Genomic DNA, 26,065 nt, shown 5'->3' on the forward strand with positions numbered 1-26,065 from the left:
TAAATATATACGTTCATAATTGAATGCGAAACTAAGCTATGGTAGTAGTTTGAAAGAGTCATCCTCGCAATTAATCATTACTGAATCACTTTCTTTTTATTTTTGCAGTTTTATGTTTCTCTAAAGTGATTTGGTGGGATCCTGATACTGTCGTGGATGTTGTAGCAAGGTAATCATTGGTTGAGTACATAAAATCCCCATAAGACAATTGTCTTAGACTCTTAAAGAGTAAAGAGTGAGCCGATGATTAAAAAAAAAAGAAAAAAAATATATATATATATATATATATATATAAATAAGGCTCCTCTTCATTTCTCGACACTGATAAATGATAGGTCCGGAATCGCGGATAATCATAGTCGATGAAAACAAAAACCATATCATCATTATATAGCAACTCAAAAGACTATTGATGAGGTTCTTGACACTTTGATAGCAGTATGTGTGAAACGTTGTCTTTGTCTCCGTCGCCTAAGCAAGCATGGAGTGCAGGATCCAAGGCAACTATCATGTACTTGCTGAAAAGGAACATGCGCTTAGAGTATCTAATCATGTGGTCGAGTTAAATGGGTGCTTCTCTTAACTAGTGCACTATAAATATATATCCTTTGACGACATTCATACAAGTATTATGGGTAACATCTTTCACTTAAGTCAACATTTGCACACTTCACTTTTCTATTTCCATTTTCTTATCTATCCATGTGATTTCAGTATGCGAGTGTTGTGATAAACGTTGCAACAAGTAAAATGAATATCTTAGTGGAGTTTTACAATCAGGTTGAATGACACACTAAGTAATTACTTATGTGTGATGATTGGAATTTATGGAGCTAAAGAACTTATGCAAGCTAAATATTTGGTTTTTTGCTTTGTGTCTATCCTTAGAAGGTCTTCCAAGGCGAGAAATTAGAGTAGGTTTTGTGGGAATACCTCTTGTAATCCCTCACGGGACTATAACTCGTCCACTAGGGGCACCTAGGGGTTTAAAGGCCTGTTATTCATGCTAAGAGTAATCGTATCCTCAACGAGATGGAGTTGTTGTATTTAGGATTAGTTTTATTTAGTTTTCTCGAGGACTAGAAAAATCTAAGTGTGGAGGAATTTGATAAGTGCATAATTCATATGATTTTAGTATCCATTCCATACTTGTTTTAGCTATTATTCTTACATGTATTCGTATTATTACCATTGTTTTCTCTTATTCGTCTCTATTAGGTGAATCATCCAAAAAGGAGCTACAAAGTTCTGAAAATAGCTAATAAGAGAAGTATCCCAAGTATCCAAGCGCCCAAGTCCAAGAGAAGTGGAAGACGTGCGACGAAAAGGAGCAAAACGCTCATAATCAAGACATAGGCCAAAGACCGATCTTAACTCATTCAAATTAAGGATTCCTCATCATCATCTTGAATAGAATTTAAAGATAAAAATAATGCAAAAATAATGAGGACATTCCGAGTTCGGATGAAGAAATTGTGGCCAAAACAGTTTTCATTGAATACCGAAGACAGTGAAGTCCGCGAACTGGGTTTGCGAACAGAGTTCGCAGACTTATTTCCGAAAATATCTGATGGAATTTGAAGTTTGCGGACTGGGTACGCGAACTTATCAAATGAGAAACGTGTATTCAGATCCTGGAAAGCCTAAGGGGACGTTTGAAGTCGTTAGGTCATATTTTCGGATCAGGTTCCTAAACCTAACTAAATACTTGGAGACCAAGTAATGTAAACCTATAAAAAGATATTAGGTTATGTAAAAATATCATCGAATCTCATATCACAAGTTTTACATCAAAAACCTAGGGTTTACCCCTTTAAGGGGAAACCACCATTCTTCATCTTCTTTGTAATATGAGTAGCTAAATCCTTTGTTGATTAAGGATGAATTCAATGTTCTAAGCGTGAAGCTTTATTAATAATACAAACCTATTGAGATTTTTTATCATCATCGTTTGTTTTTATCATATCTAGGGTTTATGAGTGATTATTGGATTGATTTGGAGTGCACGCTAGATTGATCTATTGCTAGTGGAAGTTAGGAGATAAGTAATTATCGAATAACTCTCTACACAAGTAGAAATCACGAGACCTTACAGAGGGATTCTGTGGATTAATCGTGTGTGAAAACAACACTAGCAAGTAAACCTTGAGCTAAGAGTTTAACTACTGGGATTAACCTAATTCACAAAGCTTAAAGCGTTCGTTTGGATTACACCTTGAGTGAGCGACTACTTGGTGGTTCAGTTGAATAAAATCTGATATTGGAGAGCTTCCGTATCCGTGGTAAAAGGAGTTTTGGGGATAACACTGAGCTAGTTGTTATTCCACGGTTGGTGATGAATGGTTCTTACGAACAATAGATAAGTATATTAATCCAGTTATCACTTGGTAACGACGAAGGATTCCTTGATCATCTCTTTTCTTTATTGTCTTTTAATTTATACTCTTTAAACCAAATCCCCCCTTTGTTATTTACTTTATCTTGCTGATCAAATAACCTATCAATTACACACTCTCTATGGGAACGATCTCTTACTACCGCTATATTACCAGTTAATTTGTGGGAAATATATTTATTAATTTGTTGTGCCTACGACAACTCATACATACACGCTAGAGCTTCTCAATCCCAAAGAAGACTTTAAACTGAGCGGCCGTAAGAGATTTCGCCTAATTAGGTTACTCTCCTCTCCGAATAGGCGGCTACACCAGTAACAACACAACAAAGAGGAAGCTTGTTGTTACGAAGGATTAGTTTGCAAGAAAGGCAAACTTCAAGTATTTATAGACAAGGAAGTTTGGACACCAAGGAATTTCCAAAACCGAAAATAATAATCGAAATCTCTTGGAAAATCTCTAATTAGTAAATGCACATTACTAATTCTTATTTCCCTACAAAATGAAGTTAAATACCTTAATTAAAAGATTCTTAACTTATTTATGTTTCGATCCTGGGTTCTCTTCCCTTATCTATTAAGGAATAACTTTGAACAATTAAATAATAAACATTCATAACACGTGTTCAAAGTATGTCAACATCCTTACTTTGTAAGTTCTCTTTCACACTTACAACTTTGAAACCGATTTTCCACACTTCCAAACAAGTTTAGAATTGGTGCATCCGACTTTCAAGAACTATGCGATTGATCAAATAATATTCAATCACAACTATGGGTTTATCGGTTCTACCAAAACAAGTTTCGGTTCTACCTTCAATGTGAGTACTGTGCATAGTCACACTAGCTTTCAAAATTCGGTTGACTAGGTACTAGGATCGGTTCCCCACATATATATGGTATCTAACTTATATGTGTTGCACATGTCCATAGGATCGGTTCCCCTTTGCCTAAAAACGTGTTGCACATGTTCATAGGATCGGTTCCCCTTTCTTCTATAAACCTTGCTGCAGCTCATACAAGGATCGGTTCCCCTTTGTGATGTACTGCACCTCTTACTAGGATCGGTTCCCCTTTCCCATATTGGTCAGACATAAAATCACAAACCCGATCATACCATCTCAGGTGATTACTTAAGATCGAATTCACTAATAAAAGTCATACCAATACATAAGTGTTGATGGTGAATTTTAGTTCAGGGCTAAAATTGTAAAACCAAATTTAATTGCGCTGACATCCTGCAAAGGGTAAAGTCGTTTGATAAGTGATGAGTGCAGAAAACCTCTTCACTTTATTTATTCGAAGCAATTCAATAAATACACAAAATTCACCCAGAATGGTGCGTGCAACAACAATCCCAAATATTCCGTGAATTTTATTAGCATTATTAATTAATGCATGATTTTCTTAGTATTTCCCGTGCTATGTTCTCAGCCAAACTCTCTTTATTGACATGACATGATGACTGAGTGTTCACTCTCAACAGAGTAGCATGAATCTCCGTGCCAATATTGAGACATGCATGAAATACCCACACAGGATGCATCACTCTCTGACAAAGAGAATTTCGAATCGACGCGCTTTTGATTAAAGAAAGCTCTATCGAACGTATTTAATTTCCTTAAGGAAAATTTGGACTGTCCAAATCAGTCTCAGAAACGATCATGGCCACGTAAGTTGGCCGCGCAATTTAACAAGCCTAGCCAAACCCTGGCAAAAATAGGCAATTGTTTTGATGACCACCGGCGGGCCCACTTATGCCCTAGCCAGTTGAACAATCACCATACTCCCCCAGCGCCATCAAACGCCAACCCCAAGTTGAGTGGCCGCGTTGTTTTGGGAGAAGCTCGACGAGCATAGATTGTTCAGGGCAGTCTTAAAACCATCACAACCGCCCAACTTCACCGGCCTGGTTGGACGGATTAGATCATCCCATGAATGATCAGGGAGGCGCTAACGCACACGTTAGCGGGACCACTTATCCTTCACCCGATCGGTTTTCTCACGACGAGGTCATGGAGCAATGAAACGATTTCTCAAACCATGGAAGGCGTGATGTTTCTAAGGGTTGCGGAATTCCACTAGTGTCTTAAAATCGATCACAACCATCCAACTTAGCCAGCCTATTTGGATGGCTTAGATCGCATTTAGGACCATCAGGAAGGTGCACATACGTTCACCGTCAGCCCAACATGGGCCCCATGTGATCTGTCTCTCCAAAGGAGGATCACGGCGTGCCAAACCGTTTGGCCAAAGTCACGCGTGTGTGACTGGTTCAAAACCCTAATTAGGGTTTGCGGCAATGCACATCTGTCGTAGTTCGATCGTGACTATCCATCTTCGCCAGCCTAAACGAAGGGTGTAGTATAGACTCAAGAGGTCCCAAGGATGTCAACGTGATCACTGTGGGCCCACCTTTGCGTATGACCGACCGACCTATGCAGACTAGGGATCGGCGCCTCGAAACGCACGCCCAAAGGTGGCATGCCACACGACTTTTAAACCTTTGCGGCAATATATTTCTGTCACAAATCGATCACAACCACTCATCTTTGCCGGTCAAATTGAATGTCCTACATCGAATCTTTATGGGACTGAGAGGTGTAGGCATGCACGCCGGCAGGCCTTCTCCACGCATGCCTGGTCGGTCCCACCAAAATTAACACCCATGCTTGGATTCGATCAAGCCAAAGAGGGGATATTGCGCATCTCTAAAAACCCTAAAATCCATCAACGACAGCAAATATGTGCCGTAAATCATCTCGTCCGTTCAACTTTGCCATCTTAGTCGGACGGCTTGGATTAAAAGTTAGGCGATCAATGAAGCGCCTCAATGATTACTGTCCGCCACTCTGTCACAAGGAGCGATCGACCATCCCGCCTACGCGGCCTCCAAACGATCACTCGAAGATGGTTGGACGTGCTGTCATTTTAAGACGCTTAATCCGTGACTTACTCGATCAAGCTTTAAAACAGCGATGCTTTATGCATATCGATTGTTTTGAGCTTCTTGCTTTAAAACGATGGATTACATGCATCGAGCATGCACGATATTTCAAGAATATCAAATCCTTAAATAACTTAGTTATTTAACTTAATAACACCGTATGCTATTTATTGCGGCGGGTCCCACGACCTGGCCCACTCATTCGAGACATCAAACATGTCACAAACTGGGGGATACTTATTGGGGTATTGGTCTGGCGGTTTACAGCGTGCGGCGTGCAACGCGCCCATTACGAGAACGTGTCAGGAATCATGAACGGTTAACGATGATGAGGGAAGTGGGCAAAGGCGTGATCGTGTGACAATCACCTACACGACCCCACTACTCCATCACTCAACTTCCTCCACTTCCTACGAGATGAGGATTGCGCTCAAATGAATTGTATAAATAGGTTCTTCGACCTATCTTCAAACAACACAGAAAAACCAAGTGTTGTCGCCAGTATCCAGAAAACACCAAGAACTGATAGCTTACACTGTGCAAGCCAGTTCAACATTCTGATACAAGTCATAAATAGCCAACACCTTCATAATCTCAACACCTTCTTCGCTTGCTTCCCTAAGATCAACCCCATCTCCTTCACTTTGTGACCGAAGCAAGTCTGGAACGACCATTTCTTGGTTTAGGCCAGAATTGTACAGATTGATCTCTCGAATCAAAAGCACTCCCATGCAGTGCATTTGTTTAGGGTTTAGATTCGTTTCTCATCCACACACCCAAATTTACCAAAACCAGTAGAAACACTTTTCACCCATAAACAATTGGCGACCACAGTGGGAGATTAATCTCTCGGTTGTGAAGTCAATTTCTTCAATACCCAGTTCAATTTTACTGATTTCAAAATGGTGGATCTTAGGTCTGGATCAGCAACCAATCCCGACGGAACTAGCGCTGTCAGCACTCTCGGCGTCGATATCCCGGTCAGTGGTGTTACCGTACATCCCGTCAATGCGATCAATGTATCTCGTGGAATTACGTCCTCTACCACCAACACCAGCAGAGCATGAGATATTCCATTGGGTGTGACATCTCCTATCACCAGAACCAGAGCAGCTGCAAACCCCGACATTTCTTCAAGTGTAACGCCTCCAGTCGTCACCAGATCAACTGCCACTCCTCCGTCAGGATGAGGAGCTGGGGGAGCCAGAGGAGGACAACCCCCTATTACAATGGTGGATTTGATGGAAAGACAAGAAATTCTTGCTAGAGCCCAAACGAACATGGCTATGACTCAGAAAGAGGTACTTAATTTTCTCAAGACATTAACCGAGCGATTTCCACGAGAGTCACGACAACCCCTGGAGCCAACAAAGAGCGCAGTCAATACACCGGAGCAGGCACTTCAACGGCGCGGGCCTACATGGATGAAGAAGCTCGTGTTGCTCCTGAACGTCCAAGGGAAAGGGACCAACCATCCGATTTCATTACGCGTGAGGACCTGGAGCGACTCCTCCAAAACCGGGGAAAAGGAAATCCAATGGACATGCACCAGCATCAACCTCCATACCCTCAGGATGTGCAACGGATTCCCCTTCCAAGAGGATACACCTCTCCTCAGTTCTCCCTTTATGATGGTACTGGTAACGCTCGTGAACACATGTCTCGGTTTTTGGAATCTTTAGGGGAACACGAATATAATCATGTTCTCCGCCTGAAAGAGTTCTCAAAGTCACTTACTGGAAGAGTGTACACCTGGTACAACAACATCGCACTTAACATCATATCCAATTGGAGTGAGATGGTCAGTGCCTTCTACAGGAGGTATTTCTTCGTGTCTGAGCAGATCACCTTTTCAGACTTAGGGAGGATGTTTCAACGAAACAACGAGCATCCAAACGATTTCGTTAAGAGATTCAGGATTCAAGCGTTGGATTGTCATGATCCGAATGTCACGAACGCCAGTTAGTGGAGTCATGTATTAACGGAATGGTGCCCATATACCGTGCTTTGTTAGAGAATATGGGTTTTCAAACATTTTCTGAGCTCCATGAAGCCGCTAAGCGTTCAGCCACAACGGCCCCGACATTGTTGGAAAGAACCAGAATTATTCAAAACGAAGATACACGTGAGAATCGAGGAAGAAGGCGTCTCATTAACAAGCAATATAACACCGGTCCTTCTGTGAGTGTGGTGGGCGAAGGAGGAAAAAGGAAAGCTCCGGCAGCAGAACAACAACCCAAGCGTGCAGTACCAGCGCAGACAACCCCGTCCCGAAAGAGTGCATACAAAACTCTTGTGCAAGAAGCTGGAGACACGGTCCCAGACTTCCCCTTTCCCATGAATGAAGTCATAGAGCTCTTGGAAGCATGGATTCAAGACAACGCGATCAAGCTACCTCCTCTCAGACGTCCGCCGACTGAGGAAGAAATGGCAAATCCCAGGTACTGCCGTTATCATAGGTTAGTCCATCACCCAACCGGTGATTGCAACAAATTGAAGCGCATTTTCAGAGAAAAGGTAGAAGCAGGAGAACTCCAATTAGGAAACAAAGGTGTTCATAGAGATCCTCTTCCTATTAGGAGTTGCATGATTTTCGGTGATTATGTTCGCAAGACTGTACAATCTATGATGGAGCATTTATGTGAAATCTCGTATTTCTCCAAGGCACAACGTCAAGATATATTTGCAGCCCTCAATCTCATTGTGTCAGGCAGGCGTTTGTATCCAGACAAGGAAACGATTTCGGAACCTCAATCTTTCCTGGAAGATGCAACCAGCAAGGGGAACTGGGGACTCTTGACCGTCACTCATTTGAAGGATGTCGAGTTCGACAACACATTGATTGATGCAGCCTCCGAATTCAACATCATCACTGTCAAGACTCTGAGAGCCGCAAAGATTTCAAAACAGGAAGCTGTTCACAACCCAACCATAATCAAGAATTCAGAAGGAGAAGCCCGAGATGCTTACGAATACATCAATCTTGAGGTTAAGGTGGGAGATGCTCTAACGCACGCTAAATTTCACATAGTTAAAGAATATTCGATCTATGATATGGTCCTAAGGCGCTCATGGATACACGACAATAAGGCGAAGCTAGAAGTATGTCCTTTACCGATGTCTGTACCTGAGAGGATCACCAATAAGCCGTCTGATCCTGAGGACTACTTGCTGCCATATCAACCACTCACGAATGTGACGCGGCTTCCAGGAGAGAGCTTATCATCATATCTCCGAAGATTCCAAGCCCAAGTAAGTCTTATTCAACAACCCTTTTTGCAATCAGTCACTCCTCCTTCCGCTAAGGCTTGGGGACTCTCTTCGATCAACAACCCTGTCACCGCTAGGAGATGTGAGTGGGAGGCTGGTCCTTTTAAATGCTTTATCAAAAATTTAGAAGCTGCCCCGGTCAAAGACAACCGGTCTCAGAATCAAGTAGTTGTGCAACGCCCTAACCCATTTCAAATTGGAGATTTGGTAGTGAAGACGACCACGTTTCGAGTTGGAGACATGACAATGAAGATGACCGCTCAGACTTACTTGCCTACAGAAAAGGAAGACGAGCCATACCTGGTGGCGGATGTTATCTTGGGCGGTTACTGCAAGCTCATCAACTCCGACAAGCTTGAAGGCGTGACGATTCACTCACGATGGCTCGAGCCCTACAATACCTAAAAGCATTGTACTACCCTTTTCCTCCAGTGTTCTCCGTAGTAGTTCCTCCAACAATTTCCCTTTAATGCAATGTTTGTAATTCCTCCAAAATGATTGCACTATTTGCATTCATAATTATTAGGGTTTCAATTTTCAATTAATTAGAACACTATTTCCTTTTAGGAATTTCTTTACCCCTTGAACATGACACAAAATTCTAAGTCAGCCTACATCATCATTATCCATCAGATTAAACCAGAAAGATAACCCTAAAAGAAACATTTTGTATCCTTTGGAAAACGTTGGAGGAATAGAATATGTGCAGGGGGAAAGAGGGAAAGCGCTTTGAACAATGTACTCCAACAGAATCAGGCGGACTTCATGTCAGGAGCACAGACATGTTCGTGATGTTTCATTATGGTATTACTTTTTCTTCACAAGAATAACGTGCGATCACATGAAGGCGCATCACTGCTTGAAAAGATTATGATATAGCCATATTGGAAGATTTATTTCAAAAAATAATATGAAACCCTTGTTCAAACAAGCAAGCAAAAAGAGGAAGACCTTAAACTCAGCCGCCACTGAGTACGAGGAGGAAGTGTTCAAAAATTACGAAAAAATACTCGTCCCAAAAAAAAAGAAGAAGAAAAGGAAACATGGAGATCTAGTCATCAAGGAGATCAACCGTGCCTTCACCACCGCCATAGCCTGCTCCGACATCGTCGTGATAGGCTACTACCGCTTCCTCCTTTAGGTCCGCCTCAACTTCTCTCTCGGATATTTCTGCATCAGCGACGTTCTCCGCTTCAACATCGTCAGTAGGAACGACGTCCACATCCTCCTCAAGGGCCACTGCAACATTGGAGATTGTGCTGACAACCTTCGGATGCTCGGGTTCGTCTGTATCAGAGTCGAGGATTATCACACTATCATGGATCGTGTAACCACACTCATCTTCATTCGGGGGCCGTTTGTGTTTAACCCTCCGCCTTTTTAGTCGTGTCGCGAATCTCTCAGCGCTTACCGGTAGTTGCGACGCTTCATCACACCTCCATTTCTCCTCCATGTCGATTGAAGTCAAGAGAGCTTGAATACGTTCTCGGGCGATGCACAAGTGCAGAATATACATGCCCTGTATAGCACGACCAATTTCACGAAGCGGAGGATCGATTTTAGCTATTACCTCCTCGAACGCATCAGCGGGTTTGTTGACTTCGAAACTCCTTTCCGGAGAGATAACAGAGTAGTCACCGCCAACAGCCTCCATGAGGTACTGCAAGAAGAATCTATGATTATATCAGTAAAAAAAAAATCATCATCAATCAGAAGATCAAGTCGCGTAGTAAATATGGAGCAATACCTGGGATAGAGAAGGGAGCAATTCTATGGCGGGAAGAAGAGCCTCAGAGCCTTCTTTATATTTCACAAGATTACAGGATCCCGGGAAGAAAATGAGTCTTTACTTTCCGTGTATAAAGTCTACAGATGCGAGATAACAATCAGCGGATGCTTATCAAATCTGAATATTTGAGGAGGCTACCATGCAATAAGAAGAAGCGCATCTAGTCCGATAAACGGGCCAGACTCTATCCTGGTAACACGCACAGAAACTTTTCCTGTGGATTTATTTTTACTGTCACCATCTAATTCCTACCCCACAATAGTGCAACCATTATGTGCTAGGCAGGGGACTTAATGTTGATGGTGGATTTTAGTTCACGACTAAAATTGGAAAACCAAATTTAATGCTCTGACATCTTGCAAAGGGTAAAGCCGTTTGATAAGTGATGAGTGCAGAAAACCTCTTCACTTTATTTATTCGAAGCAATTCAATAAATACACAAAATTCACCCAGAATGGTGCATGCAACAACAATCCCAAATATTCCGTGAATTTTATTAGCATAATTAATTAATGCATGATTTGCCTAGTATTTCCCGTGCTATGTTCTCAGCCGAACTCTCTTTATTGACATGACATGACGACTGAGTGTTCACTCTAATCAGAGTAGCATGAATCTCCGTGCCAATATTGAGACATGCATGAAATACCTACACATGATGCATCACTCTCTGACAAAGAGAATTTCGAATCGATGCGCTTTTGATTAAAGAAAGCTCTATCGAACGTATTTAATTTCCTTAAGGAAAATCTGGACTGTCCAAATCAGTCTCAGAAACGATCATGGCCACGTAAGTTGGCCGCGCAATTTAACAAGCCTAGCCAAACCCTGGCAAAAATAGGCAATTGTTGTAATGACCACCGGAGGGCCCACTTATGCCCTAGCCGGTTAAACAATCACCATACTCTCCCAACGCCATCAAACGCCAACCCAAAGTTGAGTGGCCGCACTGTTTTAGGAGAAGTTCGACGAGCATAGATTGTTCAGGGCAGTCTTAAAACCATCACAACCGCCCAACTTCACCAACCTAGTTGGACGTATTAGATCATCCCATGAATGATCAGGGAAGCGCTAACACACACGTTGGCGGGCCCACTTATCCTTCACCCGATCGGTTTTCTCACGGCGAGGTCATGGAGCAATGAGATGATTGCTCAAACCATGGCAGGCGTGATGTTTCTAAGGGTTGCGGAATTCCACTAGTGTCTTAAAATCGATCACAACCATCCAACTTATCCAGCCTATTTAGATGGCTTAGATTGCATTTAGGACAATCAGAAAGGTGCACATACGTTCACCGTCAGCCCAACATGGGACCCACGTGATCGGTATCTCCAAAGGAGGATCACGACGTGCCAAACCGCTTGGCCAAAGTCACACGTGCATGACTGATTCAAAACCCTAATTAGGGTTTGCGGCAATGCACATATGTTGTAGTTTGATCGTGACCATCCATCTTCGCCAGCTTAAACGGAGGGTGTAGATATAGACTCAAGAGGTACCAAGGATGTCAACGTGATCACCATGGGCCCACCTTTGCGTGTGACCGGCCGGCCTATGCAGACTAGGGCCCGGCGCCTCGAAACGCACGCCCAAAGGTGGCATGCCACACGGCTTTTAAACCTTTGCGGCAATATACGTCTGTCGCAAATCGATCACGACCACTCATCTTTATCGGTCAAATTGAGTGGCCTAGATCGAATCTTTATGGGACCGAGAGGTGTAGGCATGCACGCCGGCAGGCCGTCTCCACGCATGCCTGGTCGGTCCCACCAAAATTAGCACCCATGCTTGGATTCGATCAAGCCAAAGAGGGGATGTTGTGCATCTCTAAAAACCCTAAAATCCATCAACGACAGCAAATATGTGCCGTAAATCATCTCGTCCGTTCAACTTTGCCAGCTTGGTCGGACGACTTGGATTAAAAGTTAGGCGATCAATAAAGCGCCTCAATGATTACCGTCCGCCACTCTGTCACAAGGAGTGATCGACCAGATAATGGCCCGCCTACGCGGCCTCCAAACGATCACTCGAAGATGGTTGGACGTGCTGTCATTTTAAGACACTTAATCCGTGACTTACTCGATCGAGCTTTAAAACACCGATGCTTTATGCATATTGATTGTTTTGAGCCGCTTTCTTTAAAACGATGCATTACATGCATCGAGCATGCACGATATTTCACGAATATCAAATCCTTAAATAACTTAGTTATTTAACTTAATAGCACCATATGCTATTTCCTGCGGCGGGTCCCACGACCTGACCCACTCATTCGAGACATCAAACATGTCACAAACTGGGGTATTGGTCTGACGGTTTACAGTGTGCGGTGTGCAACGCGCCCATTACGAGAACGTGTCAGGAAGCATGGACGGTTAACGATTATGAGGGAAGTGGGAAAAGGCGTGATCGTGTGAAAATCACCTACACGACCCCACTACTCCATCACTCAACTTCCTCCACTTCCTACGAGATGAGGATTGCGCTCAAATGAATTGTATAAATAGGTTCTTCGACCTATCTTCAAACAACACAGAAAAACCAAGTGTTGTCGTCAGTATCCAGAAAACACCCAGAACTGATAGCTTACATTGTGCAAGCCAGTTCAACATTCTGATACAAGTCATAAACATCCAACACCTTCATAATCTCAACAACTTCTTCGCTTCTCTCCCTAAGATCAACCCCATCTCCTTCACTTTGTGACCGAAGCAATTCTGGAACGACCATTTCTTGGTTTAGGCCAGAATTGTACAGATTGATCTCTCGAATCAAAAGCACTCCCGTGCAGTGCATTTTTTTAGGGTTTAGATTCTTTTCTCATCCACACACCCAAATTTACCAAAACTAGTAGAAACACTTTTCACCCATAAACAATAAGTCAGGCCTTTGTGAATAGTTCTACCAAGAACACAACAAGTCGTGAACGGTTATACTCAATCACACATATTGGTTGTTCATAAGATATGCAATGAATAACAAAACCAATAACGCCTGGCAATTTCCTTTTCGGTTCATAAACAAGTTTATGAACTTACTTCCTTAGAACACATGTAAAACATTGTTCCCTAGGATGAAATCCTCACCTCATACCCATACATAATCACAATAGCATTCAAATGATCATGGCGATGTTTTATCTAAAAAGTTTAATGGTTAAGCAATAAACCTCGTATTGTATTCCTTAATACTATGTCTATCTAGAGTTCAAATATGCTTCGCAGTTTTGTTTTCAATATGCACGACTTGAAAGATACATTAGGGAATGAAACAGTTCAGGTCAAATATCACTAACCTCGAGTGGAAGGATGATTGTTGTCGTTGTAGCTCATTGATTCTTCACATCTTCAAGACTTCGCAATACTTTTAATGTCTCATATCCTAATACTTTCAATCTAACCTATACGAAGTTTACTCTAGTACATAATCAAGCGACTCTTCACATGAGTTTTGATTCACTAAAATATGATAACCAAACTTGACATACCAACGTTTGGTGGGTTCAACCGAGCTATGCTCTAACACTTCTTTTCTTGTGAAAGTAAGGTCGCTCTTGTTGTTCTTTCGGGGATGACATTATTGGGGGGAGAGTTCTTAATTGAACTTGTGCTTAATTGCCAAATATTTGTGGGGAGTGCGGTTGTGGAATATTATAAGGGTTATCCTGTATCTGTATAAACTCCTTGATGAATGCATTTAGATTTGGCTATATGATGGCATCTAAAAAGTTGATATGTGCTTTCTTTTGGTCATGAAATGTCTCTATGGAAATTTCATTAGGATCCCACTAGTTTTCGTACCTTTGCCAATTTTATTGACAAAAAGGGGGAGAATTAATGTGTAGTTCACACTACAAATACATATGGTTTTCAGATCATTATGTAAGGGGGAGTGGTTTCCATGTGAGTAAGCGGGATATCACCATGGAGTATTGACTAAGGGGGAGTGATACATATCACCATAGTACTGTTGTCGAAGTTGTGATACCATTGAACTTTGATGCTGTGTAATAATACTATGACACTGTGTAACAATGATTGCTCTTGTTTTCTCATTGTTATAGCTACGGATTTTCAACAACGATGATGCTAAACTTACAACCTTTGGAATCATTGGAGTACTTGAAAGTGACGAAGATTTCGAGTAATGTTAATGAACCAAGGAGATCATGCATGTGGAAGAGAAGCTACAAAAGTTTATTTATTTTGTATTCCATATGTATTGATAGTTTTGTCACTAAAATTGACAAAAGGAGGAGATTGTTAGAGCACTTCTCGGTCGAACTCGCATGCGTTGCTATCTCAAGCATGTTTGTCAATATTAGTGATCAAAACTATAAGTCTTGATTTCTAGTCTACTATTAGCTAAAAAAGTCTCGGACTAGGATAGAAAGTGTAGTTGAGCTCTAGACTCCATGGCGATCATCATACAAATACGAAGAACTACTCAAGGAACTGGTGGAACTTCATCGACTAAAAAGTCTGTGGAGACTTGAACTTATCTATCACTCAAAAGTCTATCTACTCTATCTCCTATCTTGAGATAAAAGTCGTATTGCTATATAGACTATGATTCTACACATTTGCTATTTCGAGCCGAGTTTATCTCGCTTATCTATTTCTCGAAATATGTGTTGGTAAGCTTTCGCTTTGGCCAAGTTCATCTTTACTAGTGACGAAAGTCATATTAGTTTCAATTACTTGAAAATCGCTTTGACGAAAAATAACTTGTGAACAACAACTATATAACGTCCTCTAAGAATATTTCAATGATTGAAATGAGAGTTTAGAATATAACCTTGAAAGGATATAAACATTGTGTGATAACTCATACTTGTGTAAGTCCTTATTCCTTGAACCAAAGTATGCGTACTTTGCTGCTCAGGAAAACCGAAACTGAAGTCCGCGTACCAGTATGCGCACTGCCGGAAGTTCACATCCCGTGAATTTCTGCTGGAGTTTGTGAACTGAAAACAAACTTATTCCGGGTACCAGTATGCGTACTTAAGTGGGTTAGTTGCTAAACACGATTATTCGTGAACTTAAACTTATATAAACTAATGAATGCATACTTGCAAACCGTGGCTATAAAGTTCATGAATTGATTCGAGTGAATCAAATCGTTTTTGCTTCGATTGTGTCTTATATACTTCTATGAGATCTAAGCAATTGAACAAATCTCTAACTAGTTCTCTTGAGTCATTTGAACTAGTTATGGTTAAGAAGAATATGGTTGATATGAAAGTGCTCATATGGCTAGCCATTTGGTTAACTACTGTTGATCCAACTAAATGTACATGTTTGGGTACGATTACACAAACCTAAATAAACGTGCATTTCATTTGTGTGTAACAAGCTAAGTTCTATCTAACGGTTGAAAGATATTAGCTTGAATCTAATCAGTTTTTCATCTAACAGTGAATATTGAATGCTTTGTTACTAAGCTAACATTGATTGCAAACCCTGATTTGAAATACTATATAAAGGATAAATCTAGCAACTGGGAAACCTAATCCCCACACCTCATATGTGATACTAGTTGTATTGGCAAGAGTCGATTCTCCTTTAACCTTAGGTTTCTATCGAGACCCTGTAGGTTAATGACTTGAAGACTTCATTGGGATTGTGAAGCCAGACCCAACTATTTTCTCTGTAGTTGCGTGATCTGATCTTGCTGTTTCTATCGTATTTAAATACAATCGTAAGCTTGGATTGAGATTAATTTCTCCGATAGGCAAGATAGAAAAGTAGTCACAAACACCTTCGTCTCATAGTTTGTGATTCCACAATATCTTGTTTCGCTAGTCGATTAAGATTATTGTGAGGTGATTGATAATTCTAGGTTGTTCTTTGGGAATATAAGTCCGGGTTATCAATTGGTTCCTGTTCACCTTGATTTATCAAAAGACGGAACAAAAACTCGTAGGTATTTCTGTGGGAGACAGATTTATCTATTACCGTAGACTTTTCTGTGTGATACATATTTGTTTATTAAAGTCTTCGACTTTGGGTCGTAGCAACTCTTAGTTGTGGGTGAGATCAGCTAAGGGAATCAAGTGCGTAGTATCCTGCTGGGATCAGAGACATAAGGAGTGCAACTGTACCTTGGATCAGTGTGAGATTGATTGGGTTTCAACTACAGTCCAGACCGAAGTTAGTTTGTAGTAGGCTAGTGTCTGTAGCGGCTTAATACAGTGCGAGTTCAATCTGGACTAGGTCCCGGGGTTTTTCTGCATTTGCGGTTTATTCGTTAACAAAACTTCTGGTGTCTGTGTTATTTCTTTTCCGCATTATATTTTGTTATATAATTGAAATATCACAGGTTGTGCGTCGAATCGATCAATTGGGAAATTCAACTTTTGGTTGTTGATTGAAATTGATTGATCCTTGAACATTGGTCTTTGGTACCGTTCAAGTGATTTCTCTTGTATTCAATTAGACTTGAAGATTTCTATTTTATTGAGTAAGTATTGAATCGAGAAAGTGAGATATAACTCTTTGATATACTTTTAATAAGATTGAGTCTGACTGTCTAGTTGATTCTCTTAAAAGTATATTGGAGTTTGTCCATACAGATTGCTAAGCGAAATATTGGGTGTGGTTGTTAGACCCCCGCTTTTTCAATAAGGGTTTTGGTCTCACACTCAAAGAGGAGGAGAAAGGAACTCTTGTGGAAGTTGATGACACGTATTCTCAATCTCCTGATAACTTCTCAGATATTGAGGATGATAAAGAGGTTTCTAATGAAGTTGTTCAAAAATTTATCAATCAGTTTAATAATGCAAAAGTACTGCTTGTTAACACTCTGAAAGATTTAGATGTGTTAAGAACTAAATTGATAAATGTCAACTCTGATCTTACTCTAATGAAGACACGACTTAAGGATCATCTCAATGTTGTGTCTGAAGATATGGTTAATTCTGTATGTCACAAGTTTGAAGGTCTTGGAACCAGTGAAGTTTTCGTACCGGAACTCTGATTATCGCTTGTGGTCTCTCTTTGTTTTTTTAGAGTTGTTTTTGATTGTGTCTAGGAAACTTATTATGAGAATTTTATTCTTGTGTTTTTAAGAAGGATTACTAGGGTTTGGAATAGCCATTATTGTGAGTATTCATAGCTACGTCCAACGTTTTCATCTTCAATGTTTTTTAGATTTATTTATTTAAATTCTAAGTTATTTAGAAGATGATTTTTGCAGTATTAATCTTTATGGTTTCATATATTGCAAATTGTTATGGGATATGTTGTTTACGTCCGTGAACCTTGACTGTCCCATACTTGTTCAAAAGTTATCTCTATTATATGTCGATATGAATGTATTGATAAAAGATAGAATGAACTTTTGAATACAAAAGTTAAGCCTTTTATGTCATTATGCAAATATTGATGGAAGAAAGCATGAACTTTTGTTTACAAATATTAAGTCTATTATATGTCATTGTGCAAATAGTGATGAAAAATAGAATGAATTTTTGTTTATTCCGCAGTATTGGTCTTTCCCTGATTCACATCTTTGTGCATATACTGTATTGCTCCGTAAGTTCTCTTATGTTGAGCATGGCCAATTGAATTGATCATTTTTGTGGCTAATTCAATTGTGATTTTTGGATTCAAATTCATGTTCTCATGTGATTTGATTATGTACAAAGAAATCCTTCTTTTCTCGTAAAAGTAAAGTCGCTTTTGTTGTTCTTTCGAGAATGACATTTTATAGGGGAGAGTTCTTTTTGAACTTGTGCTTAATTGCCAAATATTTGTGGGGAGTGCGTCTGTGGAATATTGTAGGGGTTATCTTGTATCTTTATAAACTCCTTGATGAATGCATTTAGCTTCGGCTATATGATTGCATCTAAATAAGTTGGTATGTTTTTCTCTTTTGGTCATGAAGTATCTCTATGAAAATTTTATGAGGATCCCACTAGTTTTCGTACCTTTGCCAATTTATATTAACAAAAAGGGGGAGGATTAATGTGTAGTTTCATACTACAAATACGTATGGTTTACGGATCATTATGTAAGGGGGAGTGGCTTTCATGTCGAGATGAAGTATTGACTAAGGGGGAGTGATACATATCACCATAGTATTGATGTCAAAGTTTTGATACAATTGAACTTTGATACTGTGTAATGATACTATGATACTGTATAACAATGATTCAGAGCAACTGTTTTCTCATTATTATCGCTACGGATCTTCAACAACTATGATGCTGAGTTGAACACGTTTAGAATCATGGAGTACTTGGAAGTGATGAATATTTCGAGTCGTGTTGAAGATGTCAAGGACATCAAGCATTTGGATGAGAATCTACAAAGTTTTATTTATTTTGTAATCCATATGTATTGATAGTTTTGTCAGTAAAATTGATAAAGGGGGAGATTGTTAGAGCACTGCTCAGTCGAACTCGCATGCGTTGCTATCTCAAGCATTTTGTCAATGTTAATGATCAAAACTATAAGTATTGATTTCTAGTCTACTTATAGATATCTCAGACTAGGACATAGATTGTGTAGTTGAGCCTTAGACTTCACGACGTTCATCATTTGAAGACGAAGAACTACTAAGGAGAGAGCTTGTTGAACTTCATTTACAAAAGGTATGTGGAGACTGAAACTCATCTATCATTAGGAAAGTCTATTTCTACTCTATTTCTACTCTATATCTTATATTGAGACATAAGTCGTGTTACAATATAGTTTTCTATTATACACATTTGAGATTTCGACCCCCGCAAACATTGCTATATAGTCTCTAGTCGCAACTAGTATTAAGATACTAGTCTTGAGTAGTTGCGTGTTCTGATACTACGCAAAAAATTGTTGAAATAATAATTTGCGTAATATAGATTAGCATCAAAGCAATTTTCAATAATAATAACGAAACATTCCAAGTCTACACCAAATGATTGTATTGCACAAACCATGTAAGATGTTACTCAACGATTTTCACATGATCATCTTTTGACTTTCGTGAAGAATATAAGATGAACTTGGTTGAAGCTAAAGCTTACCAACACATATTTCGAGAAATATGTTAGCGAGTTAAACTCAGCTCGAAATCTCAAATGTGCATAATCGAAAACTATAGTAATACGACTTATGTCTCAATATAGGAGATATAATAGAAATAGACTTTCAGAGTGATAAATATTGAGATTTCCAAGTGATAAATATTGAAAAAGCGGGGGTCTAAAAACTACACCCAGTATTTCGTTTGGAAATCTGAATAGACAAACTCCAATATACTTTCAAGAGAATCAACTAAACAGTCAGACTCAATCTAGAGAAAAGTATATCAAAGAGTTTTATATCTCAATCTCTCAATTCAATCTGCAATCAGCAAATAGGATTTGCGAGCCCGATTGAATATATGAGAAATGACTTGAACGGTACCAAAGACCAATGTTCAAGGATCATTCAATTTTAATCAATAGCCAAAGGTTGGATTTCCCAATTGGTCGATTCAACGCACAACCTGTGATATTTCAATTATATAACAAAATATAATGCGGAAAAGAAATAATACAGACACCAGAAGTTTTGTTAACGAGGACACCACAAAAGCAGAAAAACCCCGGGACCTAGTCCGGTTTTGAACACCACACTATATTAAGCTGCTACAGACACTAGCCTACTACCAATGAACTTCAGACTGGAATGTAGTTGAGCCATAATCAATCTCATACTGATCAAGGTACAGTTGCTCTCCTTACGTCTCTGAACCTCAGCAGGATTCTACGCACTTGATTCCCTTAGCTGATCTCACCTACAACCAAGAGTTGCTACGACCCAAAGTCGAAGACTTGATAAACAAATATGTCTCACACAGAAAAGTCTATTGAAATAGATAAATCTAGCTCCTACAGAAATACCTACGAGTTTTGTTCAGTCTTTTGATAAATCAAGGTGAACATGAACCAATTGATATATCCGACTTATATTCCCGAAGAACAGCCTAGAAATATCAATCACCTCACAATAATCTTAATCGATTAACGAAACAAGATATTGTGGAATCATAAATGCTAAGACGAAGATGTTTGTGACTACTTTTCAATCTTACCTATCGGAGATAAATCTCAATCAAATCTTAACAAAGATTATACTCAATCACGATAGTAAAAGTAAGATCAGAACACGCAACTACAGAGAAAATAGTTGGGTCTGGCTTCACAATCCCAATGAAGTCTTTAACTCGTTAACCTACAGGGTTTCGTGAAAAACCTAAGGTTAAAGGAGAATCGACTCTACTCGCAACTAGTATCACACATAAGGTGTGGGGATTAGGTTTCCCGGTTTCTAGAGTTCTCCTTTATATAGTTTTCAGATCAGGGTTTGCAATCTAAGTTACGTTGGCAATAAAGCATTCAATATTCTCCGTTAGATGAAATCCTGATTAGATTCAAGCTAATATCTTTCAACTGTTAGATAAAACTTAGCTTGTGATACACAAATGAAATATACCCTCATTTAGGTTTATGTAACCGTACCTAAACGTGTACACCATGTTGGCTCAACCGTAGTTAACCGAGGTTAGCTATATGAACACTCTCATATCAACCTTATTCATCTTAACCATGAAACTAGTTAAAGAGTTGTTCAATTGCTATATTCTCATAAAAGTATACAAGAACACAATTGAAGAAAAATCGGTTTGATTCACTCGAATGAATTCATGAACATTATAGCCACGGTTTGCAAAGAATGCATTCCTTATTATATACATGTATTTGTTCATGACACAACTGATTTTAGAACTTTAACCACTCAAGTACGCAAACCGGTACGCATACTTGAATAGTCGGACCAAGTTTGGTTTTCGCCAGTATGGGAACGGGTTCGCATACCTCCAAACCCAACAGAAATTTCCGGTCATAAACCTACGCCAGTATGCGTACGGGCGCACTTAGGTTCTCGGACTTCTCAAACCAACAGGTACGCATACAGCTATGCATACTATGGTTCCCGGACATAAATCACATATATGCAAGAGAGAACAACATGTTTATAATCCAATGTTGGTTAAGTGTTCTAAACTCTTATTTAAATCATTGAAACTTTCTTAGAGGATGACAATAGTCGTTTTCACACACTATTAGCATCAAAGTAATTTTCAAGTTATTGAAATAATCATAACAAAACATTCCAAGTCTACATCAAATGACTGTATCACACAAACCATGTAAGATGTTACTCGTCGATTTTCACATGATCATGTTTTGACTTTCGTCAAGAATATAAGATGAACTTGGTTGAAGCGAAAGCTTACCAACACATATTTCGAGAAATATGTAAGCGAGTTAAACTCAGCTCGAAATCTCAAATGTGCATAATCGAAAACTATAGTAATACGGCTTATGTCTCAATATAGGAGATAAAGTAGAAATAGAATTTCCGAGTGATAAATGAGTTTTAGTCTCCACATACCTTTTGTTGATGAAGTTCCACAAGATCGCCTTAGTAGTTATTCGTCTTCAATTGATGAACGGCGTGAAGTCTAATGCTCAACTACACAATCTATCCTAGTCCGAGACATCACTATAAGTAGACTAGAAATCAAGACTTATAGTTTTGATCACTAACATTGACAAACAAGGTTGAGATAGCAAAGATTGCGAGTTCGACCGAGCAGTGCTCTAACAATAACCTTATCTCACCCCATTTCGGTTTATCTTTATAATTAGGTTGAGCAGGGTGAACCTTGGAGACTTACAGTCCGATTCATATACTCGTTGTTAGACATATTTTTGAGGAGCCAACAAGCTTGATGGGCTTACAGAAAAATTTACTTATCTCTGTTATAAAAAAAGGTGCACTTTGTCTCCTTGATCAAAGAGTCAATCAACGAACAAGAGCTAATGAGGACCCCGATCCGAAGGTCGGGAAGCTCCGGATGGAATAGTCATTGAACGGCTGGGAAAGACTCACGGCAACCTAGATGCCGAATACTTTAAATACCTTTCGAAGTTCTTTCACTAATATTCAGAATAATTTTTCAGATATACTGTGATCATCGGTCGAATCGAACCCTTACTTCGTTTTTTTTTCAAGGGTTCAATAAAACTAGGGGTGTTGGTAATGTACAACAATGTCCTATCTTCTTCCCCTAATTAAATTTTTCAGAGAACTGAATCACTGCTGATAATTAAATTTTTCCTAACATGTTCTTCGTTTCTCGATTATCGTCTAAAATACCTGATGTTGATATCGAGGGTTCTGATTCGTTTTTATTTTGAATTATTAAGGGCTCTAACAAGATTCCTAAGATTATTGCAGTTTAGGGTTTTAGTTAGTAGATAGTAAGATTCGTAAGATTTTGCATCTCTATTGTTAATTGAGATTTGAATTAGGTTAGTAGATACAGTGAGAACTAGATTAATTGGTTACAACTTTCATGTCCATTGTTTGTAAATTTGGTTTTATATTGATTGTGCGTATTTTTGGGTTTAGGTTTAATTACTGGAAGAAGAAGTTGAAGCATGATGATTTATTTAGACGGTGTATTAGTGGATAAGTTGCAAAGAAAATCTAACCCCTAATCATTTTGCCTCTTTCCTTCTGTTTTTTAATTTTCCTCTTTATTCTCATGAGTTTGGTTTTAGATCAGTTTATTGCATCAACGAAGAGTTCACATGAAAAACTACGAAGGAAATTGAATGGGGGTTGTATTTATTGTTGTCTTAGTGATATTGTGGTCTCTTCCAGCAGGTAAATTAACCCACTTTTTACTCACTCACTTTCTTGGTGATTATATTTATCGAATGTTGAATTTCCAGAATGACTTTTTGATTTTCAATGCCTTGAATTACATTCTACGAACTCACCTAATGCCGGTTTTGGGTACTTCACATTCTGGGATATCATAACTATATTGTGGGTAGCAGTTGGATTTGCTTATAATAGAATACCTATTTGATCTTCTTTAGGAAGTGGTAGTAGATGTAAAGGTCGTGTTAACATCAACACATCACATTTCAATGTTCTATTTAGCCTAGGGTAGTTTTAAGATCTGCTATCAGTATTTGTATTACTGAATGCAAGTGGACTACGCCACCTGTGGGGTATGTTAAATTCTGTGACGATGGCTCTTCAGGGGCTGTTAGTGTTGTTTTAGCTACCAACTAACCAAAATTGAAAGCAAATTGTAGAAAATTTATGGAATAACCTCGCAGTGATCCGTTGGAAATGGTTAAACCACTGTTAGGTTGATATGTTCGAGTAATACCGTTGATGATATTTCACTTCCAACGTAAAACATTTGTATCTCTACCATAGCACACCTCTCTGCCATCCTCCCGTAGAATGGATTCTGCTTTTGAGAGTTGCCTGACCGTGGTTTATCTAAGTTAGTGAATGATTGTTTATTATATGTGTATGTGTACACACAGACACACACATACATATTGTACCAAATATTGAGCTTCTTTTTGTTTGCTCTGTCTTGCTGCTATTCAAGTGGTCTTTTTGATAAAGTTTGTTTCATAATTGCAGTTAACTATGTTTATATTTTTTGGCATGTAGGTCAGTTGTTAATGAAGATTTTAGATCAGCTGATTCTGATGAATTTTGTGGTCTTTTAGATGATGAGGAGGACACGTAGCTATACATAGCATCGTAAACAAGAAAATAATCTACACTTATATGTTCGTCATTATCTTAGTAAATGGATATTGAATTTCCAATGTGTGAAGCAATGCATTGGATCAACGAGAGGATCTCCGACTAATCCAAGGAGAATCTGACCTTTGCAAAATGTTTCCGCGAAGGAAAACTAATACTCCTTGCACTGCGAGAGCCTCCTCAGGAACTGATGGATTTACTTGACAGATACGAAGCCAAGTCAAGGTTTTCTAGAGATCACATCCGAGAGTACAGAGTACAAAGCTTCGATTGGTTTTACCATCCTTGGTTGCACATTGGATAAGAGAGTTTTGAGGGGTAACGACCCAAAATCCATTGAAATTCACGGTGAGCTTATGTCCAACACGAGAAAGTTACTAGCCGACGAGGGTAAAGACCAAATTTATCAACAATTATGTATATATGATCCTAATTAAGCCTTGAATGTTCTTGCAAAACGGAATCCCCTTAAACCAATTCAAAAAATTATTTCAAAACATAATGTATTTGCACTAAATATTTTCAGGCACAAGAGATTCTGAGTAATGTCTATACCGCTGAACAAAATGTCAAATTCATCATGCACTATAAGGAAACTACAGAAGAAAGGCATTAGAACCTGCCCACGGTTGTCGAAGTTTCAGTTATACTACCTGGAGACTGTTCTCAAAAGCCTAACTTCAAGGATATTATGCTTCATCAAAGGGGGAAAAATGGATTCAAATGTATTTCAAAGTGTCACCCTGCATACTTTCCCATGCATTACGTTTAATTCTTTCCGTACGGGGATATGATTTTGCATCCTGATATTTCCTCTGCATTATGTTTTATTCTTTCCATTCCCTCATATCAAACAGCTGGATCCGGACACAGGAAAACATATTAAGAAACATTTAACTCTAAAACCATTTCACAGTCCAGGCAAGTATTTTACCATCCTAAGAAAAAAAACAACGGATTCATTAGGATGCTTGGGCGTCTGCAAAACAGAACCGCATGTATTATCTGAAGAAAAATTAAGATAAATTGCGAGCAGGTTCTTACAAAAATATAAAGGACCTACAAAATCTGGGCTAAATCCCGATGATGGAGGTAATTAAGCCATACTAACCAACAACTTTTATTGGTGGTCCCGGGAAAATGTATGAGATTTATCAAGATTCAGTGGCCATTACACGGTTTAATCATCATCCAAATATCTTCCTTGCAATGACTGCGAATCCGCATTGGGCAGAAGTTCTAGATGAACTTATACCTCATCAATATGTTTCGTGCTGTCCTGTTCTCATATGTGTGTTCGAGTTGAAGAGATCTGAATTAATGATATAAACAAAGAACGGGAATATGTTCGGAAAAATAGGTGCTCATGTGTCACAATTGAATTTCAGAAACGTGGTTTACCTCAAATACATGATCTTATATTCGTGGATGGTCGTGAAAAAATTAAGACAGTTGAACAGGTTGACAAATTCGTGCGTGCCATATTTCCGGATGAAAAAACCGATCCAGTTTTATTTGAGACCATTATGAAATGCATGGTACATAGCCCATGTGGTGTGGACTCCATGCGCATGACCAATGGAAAATGCGGCTGGGGATATCCGAAGAAACATACTGATAGTATAAGTATGGATGAAGGTGGATATCCAATATATCTTCGCCGCTACAATGGAGATGCGGTGATTGTCCGCAGGGGATACAACGAGAACAAAACAAATGTTGTGTCGTACAACCCTTTGTCTAGGATGTTCAACTGCCACATTAATATTGAGATCTGTGAGGGTGTAAGGTCTATTAAATACATACACAAAGATATCTAGAAAGGTCATGATCGTGTAACACTAATTATTGGTAAATGTGATGAGGTGCAACCGTACAATGATGCAAGGTATATTGGGTCACCTAAGGCTGAGTAAAATAAAGTATTTCGTTACATGAACTAAGTTGTATTCATTTTAAATATACTTTTACAAAGAAATAAAGTATGTAAACTTAAGAGTAAAATGAGAGGTTGAGTCGGGGCCGTAAGGACACGATATTTA

General features: G+C 39.2%; 1 long non-coding RNA gene across 1 annotated transcript; it reads left to right on the forward strand.

The window, feature by feature from the left end:
• The first annotated feature begins 22,412 nt into the window (after positions 1-22,412).
• On the forward strand, positions 22,413-24,806 carry LOC113281848. The gene is made up of 3 exons (XR_003326366.1): positions 22,413-23,111; positions 23,925-24,413; positions 24,550-24,806. It is a non-coding gene; the product is annotated as an uncharacterized LOC113281848 (long non-coding RNA).
• Positions 24,807-26,065: the final 1,259 nt, after the last annotated feature.

This window comes from Papaver somniferum, chromosome 5, assembly GCF_003573695.1.
Source record: "Papaver somniferum cultivar HN1 chromosome 5, ASM357369v1, whole genome shotgun sequence".
Lineage (NCBI taxonomy): Eukaryota > Viridiplantae > Streptophyta > Magnoliopsida > Ranunculales > Papaveraceae > Papaver > Papaver somniferum.